At 38.7% G+C, this 15805-nt stretch overlaps 1 long non-coding RNA gene and 1 pseudogene across 2 annotated transcripts in view; one reads left to right on the forward strand and one right to left on the reverse strand.

Annotated features, from left to right (window-relative positions):
- Window positions 1-15805, forward strand: part of LOC309628314 — an 882984-nt gene that overhangs the window by 749711 nt on the left and 117468 nt on the right. The gene's annotated exons all lie outside the window — the stretch shown is intronic.
- The window catches only part of LOC309628307 (tripartite motif-containing protein 75 pseudogene), a 52959-nt pseudogene that overhangs the window by 24509 nt on the left and 12645 nt on the right, over window positions 1-15805 (reverse strand). The window contains exon 2 of the transcript XR_014249454.1: window positions 4143-6880. The product of XR_014249454.1 is annotated as a tripartite motif-containing protein 75 pseudogene (transcript). The remainder of the gene's footprint in view (window positions 1-4142; window positions 6881-15805) is intronic.

Raw genomic sequence — 15805 nt, forward strand, 5'->3', positions numbered from 1 at the left:
TAGATCTGAAGTGGGTCTCTTGTAGACAGCATATATATGGGTCTTGTTTTTGTATCCATTCAGCCAGTCTGTGTCTTTTGGTGGGAGCATTTAATCCATTTACATTTAAGGTAATTATTGATATGTATGTTCCTATTCCCATTTTCTTAAATGTTTTGGGTTTGTTGTTGTAGGTGTTTTCCTTCTCTTGTGTTTCTTGCCTAGAGAAGTTCCTTTAGCATTTGTTGCAAAGCTGGTTTGGTGGTGCTGAACTCTCTCAGCTTTTGCTTGTCTGTAAAGGTTTTAATTTCTCCATCAAATGTGAATGAGATCCTTGCTGGGTAGAGTAACCTTGGTTGTAGGTTTTTCTCCTTCATCACTTTAAGTATATCCTGCCACTCCCTTCTGGCTTGCAGAGTTTCTGCTGAAAGGTCAGCTGTTAACCTTATGGGGATTCCCTTGTGTGTTATTTGTTGTTTTTCCCTTGCTGCTTTTAATGTTTTCTTTATATTTAATTTTTGATAGTTTGATTAATATGTGTCTTGGCGTGTTTCTCCTTGGATTTATCCTGTATGGGACTCTCTGTGCTTCCAGGACTTGATTAACTATTTCCTTTCCCATATTAGGGAAGTTTTCAACTATAATCTCTTCAAATATTTTCTCAGTCCCTTTCTTTTTCTCTTCTTCTTCTGAGACCCCTATAATTCGAATGTTGGTGCATTTAATGTTGTCCCAGAGGTCTCTGAGACTGTCCTCAGTTCTTTTCATTCTTTTTTCTTTATTCTGCTCTGCAATAGTTATTTCCACTATTTTATCTTCCAGGTCACTTATCCGTTCTTCTGCCTCAGTTATTCTGATATTGATCCCGTCTAGAGTATTTTTAATTTCATTTATTGTGTTTTTCATCGTTGCTTGGTTCCTCTTTAGTTCTTCTACATCCTTGTTAAATGTTTCTTGCATTTTGTCTATTCTATTTACAGGATTTTGGATCATCTTTACTATCATTATTCTGAATTCTTTTTCAGGTAGACTGCCTATTTCCTCTTCATTTGTTAGGTCTGGTGTGTTTTGACCCTACTCCTTCACCTGCTGTGTGTTTTTTTGTCTTCTCATTTTGCTTATCTTACTGTGTTTGGGGTCTCCTTTTCACAGGCTGCAGGTTCATAGTTCCCATTGTTTTTGGTATCTGTCCCCAGTGGCTAAGGTTGGTTCAGTGGGTTGTGTAGGCTTCCTGGTGGAGGGGACTAGTGCCTGTGTTCTGGTGGATGAGGCTGGATCTTGTCTTTCTGGTGGGCACGTCCACGTCTGGTGGTGTGTTTTGGGGTGTCTGTGGCCTTATTATGATATTAGGCAGCCTCTCTGCTAATGGATGCGGCTATGTTCCTGTCTTGCTAGTTGTTTGGCATAGGGTGTCCAGCACTGTAGCTTGCTGGTCGTTGAGTGAAGCTGGGTCTTGATGTTGAGATGGAGATCTCTGAGAGATTTTCACCGTTTGGTATTACGTGGAGCTGGGAGGTCTCTTGTGGACCAGTGTCCTGAAGTTGGCTCTCCCACCTCAGAGGCACAGCCCTGATGCCTGGCTGGAGCACCAAGAGCCTTTCATCCACACAGCTCAGAGTATAAGGGAGAAAAAAATAGAAAGAAAGAAAGAAAGAAAGAGGATAAAATAAAATAAAATAAAATAAAGCTATTATAATAAAAAATAAGAAAAAAAATTATTAAGAGTAAATGTAGGGCTTCCCTGGTGGCGCAGTGGTTGAGAGTCTGCCTGCCGGTGCAGGGTACACGGGTTCGAACCCTGGCCTGGGAGGATCCCACATGCCGCAGAGCGACTGGGCCCGTGAGCCATAATTACTGAGCCTGCGCATCTGGAGCCTGTGCTCCGCGGCAAGAGAGGCCGCGATAGTGAGAGGCCCGCGCACTGCGATGAAGAGTGGCCCCCGCTTGCCGCAAATGGAGAGAGCCCTCGCACAGAAACGAAGACCCAACACAACCATAAATAAATTTAAAAAAAAAAAGAGTAAATGTATTCAGAAAAAATTTTTTTTTAATTTTTAAAGATAGATTTATTAATTTTTATAGGAAAAAATAAGAAAAAAAATTATTAAGAAAAAAATTTATTAAGAAAAAATTTTTTTTTAATTTTTTAAAATAAAAAATATGAAAAAACTTATTAAAAAATTTTTTTTAATTTCTAAAAATAGAAAATAAGGAAAAAATTATTAAGAAAACATTTATTAGGACAAAAAAATTTTTTTAAGTAAAAAAAAGAAAGAAAAAAAAGAAACGGACAGACCTAACCCTAGGACTAATGGTGAAAGCAAAGCTATACAGACAAAATCTCACCGAGAAGCATACACATATCCACTCACAAAAAAAGGAAAAGGGGAAAAATTAATATATCCTGCTCCCAAAGTCCACCTCTTGAATTTGGGATGATTCGTTGTCTATTCAGGTATTTAACAGATGCAGGCACATCAAGTTGTTTGTGGAGCTTTAATCCGCTGCTCCGGAGGCTGCTGGGAGAGATTTCCCTTTCTCTTCTTTGTTCTTACAGCTCCCTGGGTTCAGCTTTGGATTTGGACCCGCCTCTGCATGTAGGTCGCCTGAGGATGTCTGTTCCCCGCCCAGACAGAAAGGGGTTAAAGGAGCAGCTGCTTCGGGGGCTCTGGCTCACTCAGGCCGGGGGGAGGGAGGGGTACGGATGCGAGGCGAGCCTGGGGTGGCAGAGGCCGGCGTGACGTTGCAGCAGCCTGAGGCGTGCCGTGCGTTCTCCCGGGGAAGTTGTCCCTGGACCACGGGAGCCCGGCAGCGGCGAGCTACACCGGCTCCCGGGAGGGGCGGTGTGGAGAGTGACCTGCGCTTGCACACAGGCTTCTTGGTGGCGGCAGCAGCAGCCCTAGCGTCTCCTGCCCGTCTCTGGGGTCCGCGCTGATAACCGCGGCTCGTGCCTGTCTCTGGGTTCCGCGCTGATAGCCACGGCTCGCGCCCGTCTCTGGAGTTCGTTTAGGCAGCGCTCTGAATCCCCTCTCCTTGCGTGCCGCAAAACAAAGAGGCAAGAAAAAGTCTCTTGCCTCTTTGGCGGCTGCAGACTTTTTCTCGGGCTCCCTCCCGGCTAGCTGTGGTGCACTAGCCCCCCTCAGGCTGTGTCACGCCGCCAGCCCCAGTCCTCTCCCTGTGATCCGACCGAAGCCCAAGCCTCATCTCCCAGCCCTGCCCGCCCCTGCGGGTGAGCAGACAAGTCTCTCGGGCTGGTGAGTGCTGCTGGGCGCCAAGCCTCTGTGTGGGAATCTCTCCGCTTTGACCTCCGCACCCCTGTGGCTGCGCTCTCCTCCGTGGCTCCGAAGCTTCCCCCTGCTGCCACCCGCAGTCTATGCCCACAAAGGGGCTTCCTAGTGTGTGGAAACCTTTCCTGCTTCACATCTCCCTCCCACTGGCGCAGGTCCCGTCCCTATTCTTTTGTCTCTGTTATTTCTTTTTTCTTTTGCCCTACCCAAGTACGTGGGGATTTTCTTGCCTTTTGGGAGGTCTGACGTCTTCTGCCAGCGTTCAGTAGGTGTTCTGTAGGAGCAGTTCCACGTGTAGATGTGTTTCTACTGTATCTGTGGGAAGGAAGGTGATCTCCGCATCTTACTCTTCCGCCATCTTGCTCCTCCCCAGCCCCCAGTTGGTTTTTGATGGCAGCACTGCATCCTTTATCCAGACTTTCTGTTGTGAGACAACTCAGGCAAGTGGTTATCATTGTGTCTGGCCAAGGAAGGTGGTTTTGGTCAGCAGTTTCCTACCAACTGCCCACTGAGAGACTTCATACTTAAGATACTTCTTGGGAATTGGGGTGGAGGTCTCTTTCTTCTGTAACTACTTCCTGCTGGGAGTGGGTGCCATCCTGCCCAGTAGAGTAGAAGTCTCTCTCTCTCTCTCTCTGATCTAAATCGAGGTATTCCATGTCTGAAACCAGCTTCTACCCTTGTAGTAACAAAAATTTAATCTGAAACTGTTGGACCATGTTGGACCATAGAGATAAACCTTGTACACAGTTAAAACAGACAGGGGCCATACAGGAGGCTTAACAGGATGAGCAGCACTGGGCCCAGAAAAGGAAGGCAAAATTTGGGATGAAGCCTGTATCCTACAGAAACAGAGGGCACAGAAAGGATTTGTACCTGGGAGCCCCACAGAGTCCTGCTTGTTTTCAATCTCCTTTTTTCTTTGATAGTCCTCAACATTTCAAAGATGATGGTTGAGGGTGATGACAGCTCTGGCCACTTCCTGCAGAAATGGGGCATAGTCCTGCTTCAATTTGGGGAATAGACACCAAATTGGAAATATTTCTGAGCTCCAAGTCCTGGATCTGAGTCTTGTATGATTAAGATCTCAATCCCTTTGTCCAACATTTTGGTGTAACAGACCCAATTAGAAGTATTTGGAGGAGTGACAACTTGAATTTTAATGAACAAAATAAATCTCATTCCCTGAGGAATTCAGGAGAATAAGCCTGAAACCCAGTTTGGACCTCACACCTTAGGGAGATTTGTACCCAAGTAACTAGTTGTCTACTTTTATCTAAGTAGGTTTTAACTTCCGATGTGGTATTAACATATACATAACAGGAACTATTGGCCACTACTCATGTCTTCTTTTTCTGTTAACATCTAATCTAAAGCAATTTTATTGTCTAAAAATTTAATAGTTGCAAGGGGAGACCTCGAGGTCATAAGGTTGCAGCTACCAATGTCTGCCAGCAGACACTGCTTTGAGAATGGCTGGTGTCATCCCAAGTCTGACACAGCTCAGAAAACTCAAGTTCTCAGCAATACAAGGACTTGTCTGAAATCACGTCCATAATGCCCCCTAGTATTACATTGGATGTCTGAACCACAGCTACTTCATTTTGACTTTCAATTGCATTTCTCTCCATAATGGCCAAAACAGATGCCACTGTTAGTGATTTCAGTGCTTTACTAGATAGGAGAAGATGCAAGAATTTGGGCTCATAAAATCTTCTCCTGTAAGTATCTAACTATCTGAAGGTCTGTTCTGCCAGTTTTTCCCAGAGCATGGAGTTCCTCATTCCTGATCTTCACCCTGAATTCCTTTCAGTGTCTGTTGAAGGTCAGTGGCTGCAGTGGTCATTGACCTAATCCTTGCAGATGTAGAAGGCAAGTGCCAATTTTCTGTTGGCAGGTCCCCTTCAGAGTCATGAATTGGACCATGGTTTGGGGGGCATTTCATAGTCATTTCACCCCATGGTTCTAGGAATACTCATTCCCAGGTCTGGCGAAGATTTCACTGATAGGCCACTCAGTGTGCTATTACTGGCCTAGGCCCAGTAGCCAAAAGTCTCTGGACCACCTGTCTTAATAGTCTCTTATGGTCCAGGAAAATATTCCCTCTTTTTGTTTCTTCCCATATCTAGAGTTACAGTATTACAATATTTGATTTCATATGGAGCTATATATCAACATTTTATCAGAAGCTCAGTCACACATTTGGTAGTGCAAGAAACAATTTTGTAAAACAGGCAATATAAAAAAAAGTAACATAGGTAGTTGTATTAGTAAGGTCATAAGTAAGAATTTAAGTCAAGAACTTCCATCAGGTCCTGCCCAGTACATTTCCAAGTCGTCTGACTTAGTCTGTTCTGTACCAATCCTTATCTTTAAGAGAAATTATATATTGGCATTGGCCATAAGACACCTAGTGCAATTTCTTAGTATTACTAGGCCGGTTATCCCTAGTGTGGTTTAATTGTCCCCAATATAAGGGAGCCTTTAATTTTAAATGACCATAGCCTGGTGTTAATCTCCTGGTTGCAGATCATGGAGCATCTGATCTTCATCCAGAGATAGATTACTGAGTTAAATTTCAGAAGCAAATTTAGAGTGTCCTTTTAATAATTCAATTAAACTTTGCAACAGTATAACAGAACAGCAAGGAACTATCTGGGAAGTGAATCTTAGTGAAAACAGACCTCAATAACACAATAAGATTTTGATGTCCATTGAAACATCTCTTTTTCTCTAAAATAACCCTCATTTTTATCAAAGATAGTTAAATCAAAATTAATTGGTTCACAAATTAAGTCTGATGAAATCATAAAATTCTTCCCAGGGCCAGGAAAGCCATGCCAAGGGCTTGCCACAGATTTCACCTTACAAATTTAGGAGAATTCCTCCCTTTTTGATGTCCACAAAATACCTTCAGATTTCTGCACCTGTTAGGAGGTAGCCTTCCTAATTTCTCTGATAAAGCTGCTGGGAACCTAAGAGTGTCCAATCTCTGGAGGGATCAGGTAGAGAGAAAAGAGAAATGTTTCCATTCTGCTTACAAAGGTATAATTTACCAAATTGCTATAAGTCATAATTAGCGTGAAGGGAAGGGTTTCTTTATATCTGGAAAACACAGATTAAAATCTTATAATGTCTCAGACAGAAACCATAAAAATTATAACCACATTCATCAGTTTACTCAATCCTACGTAACTAATCCTTTTTGTTAACAGTTTCCATTAGACTTTTAAAATTTCTTACCTAGTTTAGTAGTGTGATTTAAAAGTTATCAGAAAAGTGTACTTGTCAAAAGTCAAGTGATTCTTCTTGAAGATGAAGCAATTTTGCAAAGCATCATTTTAACTATTTATGAATGAAAAAATACTTAAAAAGGCAAGGCTAAGGATCTGATTACAATGTTTTTGGCAAAGAAGATTAACCAAGTTGCTGTAACATAAAACCTTTTAAGACAACAACTAAAAGTATATATTTTAAAATATTTATTTATTTATTTATTTATTTATCTATCTTTGGCTGCGCTGGTTCTTAGTTGTGGCATGTGGGATCTTTCACTGCGGTGCGTGGGCTCTTCATTGCGGCATGTGGGCTCTTCATTGCGGCGTGCAGGCTCTCTATATAATTTCTAGAATATCTATATTAATAACATTTATCCATACAGTACTGTGTATTCTAAGTAGGTTTATCACTCATGTGACAATGTTCTCTGTGTAATTTAACATACCAAATAATATTAAATATTTCTCTGTGAGATGTCTCAGGGACCCTCTAAAGTGTCCTATATTTAGCTGGAGGTAAAAAGAACTTTAATTAAAAGTTCATATTTGGGAAGTTTGTCAAAAGGTTTCAAAACATTGGGTCAAATAAGATCATAGCTTACACTGAGATAATACTTATTCTTTAACCAAAGTGACAAGAGAACTCAAAAGCAAATACAGATCACTTAAAGGAACAGAAACTCACAAAATCTGTTATCAAAAGCAGCATTCCAAGGAAACTTTGTTCTCTGAACAGAGAGAGAAAACCAAATCCAGTCTTTTACTAGCTTGCCTTTTTTTTTTTTTCCTGATAGGTTTTTTAAAATTAAAAAAAAATTTTTTGAATATTATTTTATTTTATTCTTTTTTATACAGCAGGTTCTTATTAGTTATCTATTTTACACATATTGGTGTATATATGTCAATCCCAATCACCCAGTTCATCCCCCCCCACACTTTTCCTCCTTGGCGTCCATACATTTTTTCTCTACATCTGTGTCTCTATTTCTGCCTTGCAAACTGGTTCATCTGTACCATTTTTCTAGATTCCACATATATGCATTAATATACAATATTTGTTTTTCTCTTTCTGACCTACTTCACTCTATATGACAGTCTCTAGGTCCATCCATGTCTCTACAAATGAACCAATTTCATTCTTCTTTATGGCTGAGTAATATTCCATTGTATATATGTACCACAACTTCTTTAACCATTCATCTGTCGATGGGAATTTAGGTTGCTTCCATGACCTGGCTATTGTAAATAGTGCTGCAGTGAACATTGGGGTGCATGTGTCTTTTTGAATTATGGTTTTCTCTGGGTATGCACCCAGTAATGGGATTGTTGGATCCTATGGTAAATCTATTTTTAGTTTTTTAAGGAACCTCCATACTGTTCTCCATAGTGGCTGTATCAATTTACATTCCCACCAACAGGGCAAGAGGGTTCCCTTTTCTCCACACCCTCTCCAGCATTTGTTGTTTGTAGATTTTCTGATGATGCCCATTCTAACTGGTGTGAGGTGATACCTCATTGTACTTTTGATTTGCATTTCTCTAATAATTAGTGATGTTGAGCAGCTTTTCATGTGCCCCTTGGCCATCTGTATGTCTTCTTTGGTGAAATGTCTATTTAGGTCTTCTGCCCATTTTAGGATTGGGTTGTTTGTCTCTTTACTATTGAGCTGAATGAGCTGTTTATATATTTTGGAGATTAATCCTTTGTCCATTGATTCGTTTGCAAATATTTTTTCCCATTCTGAGGGTTGTCTTTTCGTCTTGTTTATGGTTTCCTTTGCTGTGCAAAAGCTTTGAAGTTTCATTAGGTCCCATTTGTTTATTTTTGTTTTTATTTCCATTACTCTAGGAGGTGGATCAAAAAAGATCTTGCTGTGATTGATGTCAAAGAGTGTTCTTCCTATGTTTTCGTCTAAGAGTTTTATAGTGTCTGGTCTTACACTTAGGTCTCGAATCCCTTTTGAGTTTATTTTTGTGTATGGTGTAAGGGAGTGTTCTAATTTCATTCTTTTACATGTAGCTGTCCAGTTTTCCCAGCACCACTTATTGAAGAGACTGTCTTTTCTCCATTGTATATCTTTGCCTCCTTTGTCATAGATTAGTTGACCATAGGTGTGTGGGTTTATCTCTGGGCTTTCTATCTTGTTCCATTGATCTATGTTTCTGTTTTTGTGCCAGTACCATATTGTCTTGATGACTGTAGCTTTGTAATATAGTCTGAAGTCAGGGAGTCTGATTCCTCCAGCTCCGATTTTTTCCCTCAAGACTGCTTTGGCTATTTGGCGTCTTTTGTGTCTCCATACAAATTTTAAGATGATTTGTTCTAGCTCCGTAAAAAATGCCATTGGTAATTTGACAGGGATTGCATTGAATCTGTAGATTGCTTTGGGTAGTATAGTCATTTTCACAATATTGATTCTTCCAATCCAAGAACTTGGTATATCTCTCCATCTGTTGGTATCATCTTTAATTTCTTTCATCAGTGTCTTATAGTTTTCTGCATACAGGTCTTTTGTCTCTCTAGGTAGGTTTATTCCTAGATATTTTATTCTTTTTGTTGCAATGGTAAACGGGAATGTTTCCTTAATTTCTCTTTCAGATTTTTCATCATTGGTGTATAGGAATGCAAGAGATTTCTGTGCATTAATTTTGTATCCTGCAACTTTACCAAATTCATTGATTAGCTCTAGTAGTTTTCTGGTGGCATCTTTAGGATTCTCTATGTATAGTATCATGTCATCTGCAAACAGTGACAGTTTTACTTCTTCTTTTCCAATTTGTATTCCTTTTATTTCTTTTTCTTCTCTGATTGCCATGGCTAGGACTTCCAAAACTGTTGAATAATAGTGGTGAGAGTGGACATCCTTGTCTCATTCCTGATCTTAGAGGAAATGGTTTCAGTTTTTCACCATTGAGAGTGATGTTTGCTGTGGGTTTGTCATATATGGCCTTTATTATGTTGAGGTAGGTTCCCTCTATGCCCACTTTCTGGAGAGTTTTTATCATAAATGGGTGTTGAATTTTGTCAAAAGCTTTTTCTACATTTATTGAGATGATCATATGGATTTTATTCTTCAGTTTGTTAATATGGTGTATCACATTGATTGATTTGTGTATATTGAAGAATCCTTGCATCCCTGGGATAAATCCCACTTGATCATGGTGTATGATCCTTTTAATGTGTTGTTGGATTCTGTTTGCTAGTATTTTGTTGAGGATACTTGCATCTATATTCATCAGTGATATTGGTCTGTAATTTTCTTTTTTTGTAGTATCTTTGCCTGGTTTTGGTATCAGGGTGATGGTGGCCTCATAGAATGAGTTTGGGAGTGTTCCTTCCTCTGCAATTTTTTGGAAGAGTTTGAGAAGGATGGGTGTTAGCTCTTCTCTAAATGTTTGATAGAATTCACCTGTGAAGCCATCTGGTCCTGGACTTTTGTTTGTTGGAAGATTTTTAATCACAGTTTCAATTTCATTACTTGTGATTGGTCTGTTCATATTTTCTGTTTCTTCCTGGTTCAGTCTTGGAAGATTATACCTTTCTAAGAATTTGTCCATTTCTTCCAGGCTGTCCATTTTATTGGCATAGAGTTGTTTGTAGTAGTCTCTTAGGATGTTTTGTATTTCTGCGGTGTCTGTTGTAACTTCTCCTTTTTCATTTCTATTTTTATTGATTTGAGTCCTCTCCCTCTTTTTCTTGATGAGTCTGGCTAATGGCTTATCAATTTTGTTTATCTTCTCAAAGAATCAGCTTTTAGTTTTATTGATTTTTGCTATTGTTTTCTTTGTTTCTATTTCATTTATTTCTGCTCTGATCTTTATGATTTCTTTCCTTCTGCTAACTTTCGGTTTTGTTTATTCTTCTTTCTCTAGTTCCTTTAGGTGTAAGGTTAGATTGTTTACTTGAGATTTTTCTTGTTTCTTTAGGTAGGCTTGTACAGCTATAATCTTCCCTCTTAGAATTGCTTTTGCTGCATCCCATAGGTTTTGGATCGTCGTGTTTTCATTGTCATTTGTCTCTTGGTATTTTTTGATTTCCTCTTTGATTTCTTCAGTGATCTCTTGGTTATTTAGTAACATATTGTTTAGCCTCCATGTGTTTGTGTTTTTTACCTTTTTTTCCCTGTAATTGATTTCTAATCTCATAGCGTTGTGGTCAGAAAAGATGCTTCATATGACTTCAATTTTCTTAAATTTACTGAGACTTGATTTGTGACCCAAGATGTGATCTATCCTGGAGAATGTTCTGTGCACACTGGAGAAGAAAGTGTAATCTGCTGTTTTTGGATGGAATGTCCTATAAATATCAATTAAATCTATCTGGTCTATTGTGTCATTTAAACTTCTGTTTCCTTATTTATTTTCATTTTGGATGATCTGTCCATTGGTGTAAGTGAGGTGTTAAAGTCCCCCACTATTATTGTGTTACTGTCGATTTCCTCTTTTATAGCTGTTAGCAGTTGCCTTATGTATTGAGGTGCTCCTATGTTGGGTGCATATATATTTATAATTGTTATATCTTCTTCTTGGATTGATCCCTTGATCATTATGTAGTGTCCTTCCTTGTCTCTTGTAACATTCTTTATTTTAAAGTCCATTTTATCTGATATGAGTATAGCTACTCCAGCTTTCTTTTGATTTCCATTTGCATGGAATATCTTTTTCCATCCCCTCACTTTCAGTCTGTATGTGTCCCTAGGTCTAAAGTGGGTCTCTTATAGACAGCATATATATGGGTCTTGTTTTTGTATCCATTCAGCAAGCCTGTGTCTTTTGGCTGGAGCATTTAATCCATTCACGTTTAAGGTAATTATCGATATGTATGTTCCTATGACCATTTTCTTAATTGTTCTGGGTTTGTTTTTTAGGTCCTTTTCTTCTCTTGTGTCTCCCACTTAGAGAAGTTCCTTTAGCATTTGTTGTAGAGCTGGTTTGGTGGTGCTGAATTCTCTTAGCTTTTGCTTGTCTGTAAAGCTTTTGATTTCTCCATCAAATCTGAATGAGATCCTTGCCGGGTAGAGTAATCTTGGTTGTAGGTTCTTCCCTTTCATCACTTTAAGTATATCATGCCACTCCCTTCTGGCCTGTAGAGTTTCTGCTGAGAAATCAGCTGTTAACCTTATGGGAGTTCCCTTGTATGTTATTTGTTGTTTTTCCCTTGCTGCTTTCAATAATTTTTCTTTGTCTTTAATTTTTGCCGATTTGATTACTATGTGTCTCAATGTGTTTCTCTTTGCGTTTATCCTGTATGGGACTCACTGCGCCTCCTGAACTTGGGTGGCTATTTCCTTTCCCATGTTAGGGAAGTTTTCGGCTATAATCTCTTCAAATATTTTCTCTGGTCCTTCCTCTCTCTCTTCTCCTTCTGGGACCCCTATAATGCGAACGTTGTTGCGTTTAATGTTGTCCCAGAGGTCTCTTAAGCTGTCCTCATTTCTTTTTCATTCTTTTTTCTTTATTCTGTTCTGCAGCAGTGAATTCCACCATTCTGTCTTCCAGGTCAGTTATCCGTTCTTCTGCCTCTGTTATTCTGCTATTGATTCCTTCTAGTGTAGTTTTCATTTCAGTTATTGTATTGTTCATCTCTGTTTGTTTGTTTTTTAATTCTTCTAGGTCTTTGTTAAACATTTCTTGCATCTTCTCAATCTTTGCCTCCATTCTTATTCTGAGGTCCTGGATCATCTTCACTATCATTATTCTGAATTCTTTTTCTGGAAGGTTGCCTATCTCCACCTTATTTAGTTGTTTTTCTGGGGTTTTATTTTGTTCCTTCATCTGGTATGTAGCCCTCTGCCTTTTCATCTTGTCTATCTTTCTGTGAATGTGGTTTTTGTTCCACGGGCTGCAGGATTATAGTTTTTCTTGCTTCTGCTGTCTGCCCTCTGGTGGTTGAGGCTATCTAAGAGGCTTGATGGGAGGCTCTTCCAAAACTTTTCATTTTGAAAATTTTAAAGCATGATGAAAACTTGAAAGAATGATATGATAAACACCCTTCTATCTAGATTTAACAATTCAACAATTAACTGCCTCATTTACTTTATTTCTCTGTGTGTCTGTACATATACATATCTTTCTTCTTGTTTTTTTTTTTTCTTTTTAGTTTAAGACTTTATTTTTAGAGCAGGTTTAGGTTCACAAGAAAATGGAGGAAAGTACAGAGATTCCCATGTACTCCCTTCCCGCACACAATATAGCCTCCCTGTTAGCAACATCCCCTTCCACAGTAGTACATTTGTTACAACCGATGAACCTACATTGACTTATAATCGCCCCAAGCCCTTAGTTTACATGAGGGTTTACTCTTGGTGTTGTACATACTGTGGGTTTGGACAAATATATAATGATACGTATCCATCATTATAATATCATACACAGTATTTTTACTGCCTTAAAAATCCTGACTATTCTTCCCTCTCCCACCCCAGCCCCTGGCACTTTTTATTGTCTCCATAATTTTCCCTTTTTCAGAATGTCACATAGTTGGAATCAGAATATGGAGTCATCTAGTGAGCTTGTGCCCCTGGGCTGTGAACTTCACATGTGCTTCTCAGTCCTCTCTTCTTACTTAGGTGGGACAGGATGGCTGGAGTGGGGTAGAGTTGAGTATTTCCCTTTCCCCACATGGAAGGCTAGAGCTGACTAGTGTTGGGTATTTCCTTTTCCCCAGTTCAGGTAAGCTCTGATAATTCCCCAGCAGGTTAGGCTCTGCTTAACTAGCTTCTCCTAAGGGCAAGCCTCGTTAAGAGGAATAGAGTGCTCTGGCATATTTCAGAACGATTCCTTTTCCTTCCCCCTAACAGAGGCACAAGGGGATTTTCCTCTGATATTTACTGTAAGAATTCGGTCAAGATCCTGGAGGTAAATTTCACGGTATTGCGGAGGTTTCCCTAATACTGGTTCCTCTGAGAATTCTAGCTCTCAGAGTTGTCCACTGAGCCTCCAGCAATTCATCAATTACAGTTCAGGTTTTCCCACACCAGCACACATTCTCAAAGGGTTTCCAGTTGTAAGTTGTGACTCAGTGTATTCATCAGTCTTGGAAAATGTTGAGAGAGTGATTTCCAGTCTTGGGACAGTGATTTTCCTGTGAGTTCTCTCCTCTTTTACAAATTCTAGGAAAGGTGTTGATTATTCAAATCTGTTCAACTTTTACTTGTTGTTAGGACAGAGTTAGGACTTCAAAGATTCTTATCTGTGAAACTGAATCGTCCTTTTTTTGTTTGTTTTTCTGAAACATTTGAAGTTAAATCACATATATCATAACATTTCATTCCTGAATGCTTAAGCAGAAATCTCATGAGGACATGCTCTTACTTATAATGGCATACCATTATCACAGATAAGAAAATTAAAGTCCATTATTATTATATTATTATTATTATTATTATATCTTCTTTTTCAAGTTTCTCTAATAGTTTCCCAAATAGCTTTTATAGTCCAATAGTCACCCCAAACAGACATTTATTACACCATCACTCCTATCCTTGATCTAATTAAAGTTAAAGCATTGCATTGGGTTGTTATATCTCTGTAGTTTTTTGAATCTAGAGCAATTCTCCTGCCCCTTTTTCTTTGCAAGAAACATTCAATTTTGGAAAATCCCAGCCCAGTTGCCTTGTAGAATGTTCTACATTCTACATTTGACTGATTAGTTCCTTATTCTGTCTTTTAACTTGTTTCTGTATCCCCTGTATTTCCTGTTGTCTTAGTTCAGACTGCTTTCAGGTAATACCATAAACAGTAGACATTTATTTCTCACATTTCTGGAAATAATCTGGGAAGTCTAATTTCAGGGTGCTGGCCAGCTTAGTTCCTGGGGAAAGGCCTTTTCCTGGCTTGCAAATGGCCACCTTCTTGCTTGTCCTCACATGGTGGAGAGAGATCATATCTTTCTTGTCTCTTCTTCTCAGGGCACTAATCCCTTTTCTGAGGGCTCTAATCTCATGAACTAATGACCTCCCAAAGCCTCCACCTTCAAATATCACCACACTGAGGATTATGGCCTCAATATAAGACTTCTGGGGGGATACAAACATTCAGTCCATAGAAACTGTAAAATGAAAATCACTTCTAGAGGCTTGATTCGGGTTAAGCATATTTGCAAAGAATACGTAGCAAATGAAACTATGAAATTGTCGAAGGGTTATCTGTATACCTTTTGTATGTATCTATGAATTATCTTGCTGTCTTTGCACACATTTTTATTGGGGTTTGATGATTTTTTTTTTTATCAATGTAGTCTGAGCCTAGTCTATATTCTGCTACCAAACAAGGGACTTAAATTGATCTCTGAAGTCATTGCTAATAAGACAAGAGATGGACAAAAATGCAACTCGTAATCCCCATGGAGAGATGTTTCTTCTGGCCCAAATGTTTATCAGTGGGTGAATGAATAACCCGATAGTGTTAAATCAAAGCAATGGAATACTACTCAGCAATAAAAAGAATGAACTATTGATTCATACAATACTATTCTGAACAAAAGAAGCCAGGCAAAAGACAGCATATACAGTATGATTTTATTTATATAAAATTCTAAAAAGTACAAACTAATCTATAGTGACAGGAAGCAGATCAATGGTTGCCTGGTAATAAAATGAGAGGAGGAGCGAAGCAGAAGGAAGAGATTACAAAAAGACATGAGGAAGGATTGGGGAATGCTGAAGATGTTTGTTATCTTGATTATGGTGATGGGCACAGTTTATCAAGCTCTACACTTTAAATATATGCAAGTAAATGTAACTGAATATAATTATTATTGGGCATTTCTTGGTGTTCAGTTGATGGCTGTCAATGTTTGGATGAATAATAAAATAAATTCATATATAATTCACTAATTATTTTATGTTTTGTACACATTTTTTCTTACCTTTATTTCAGGAAAAAATATGTTGTTATCAAGACATTCACAAAATGTGCCTTCTACTGACAGTAATGACATTTGAACAAGTTTTCTTGAGTGTTTTTTCTCAAAGCTGTTTTATTTTAAATTTTTAATTTTAGAAACTGCACTCTGCTAATGCAGTAATACCTGGAATTTCAAAAAAAATGCTTCAATCAATATTTAGATTTGGAAACAAACCATGACTTTTGTATATCACATCAAACACTGCAATGGGATTACAGATCATGAATTAATTTTATCAAAGAAATTATAAAATATTTTAATTTAATAACATAAACCACTCTTACATGTCATGATTGTCAGCATCTCTTTAAGCAATCTCTAGATCCATATACCATTTAAGTTCTATTTCTTTAA

This window comes from Balaenoptera borealis (genome assembly GCF_965194805.1).
Source record: "Balaenoptera borealis genome assembly, chromosome: 4".
NCBI classification, from domain to species: Eukaryota; Metazoa; Chordata; class Mammalia; order Artiodactyla; family Balaenopteridae; genus Balaenoptera; species Balaenoptera borealis.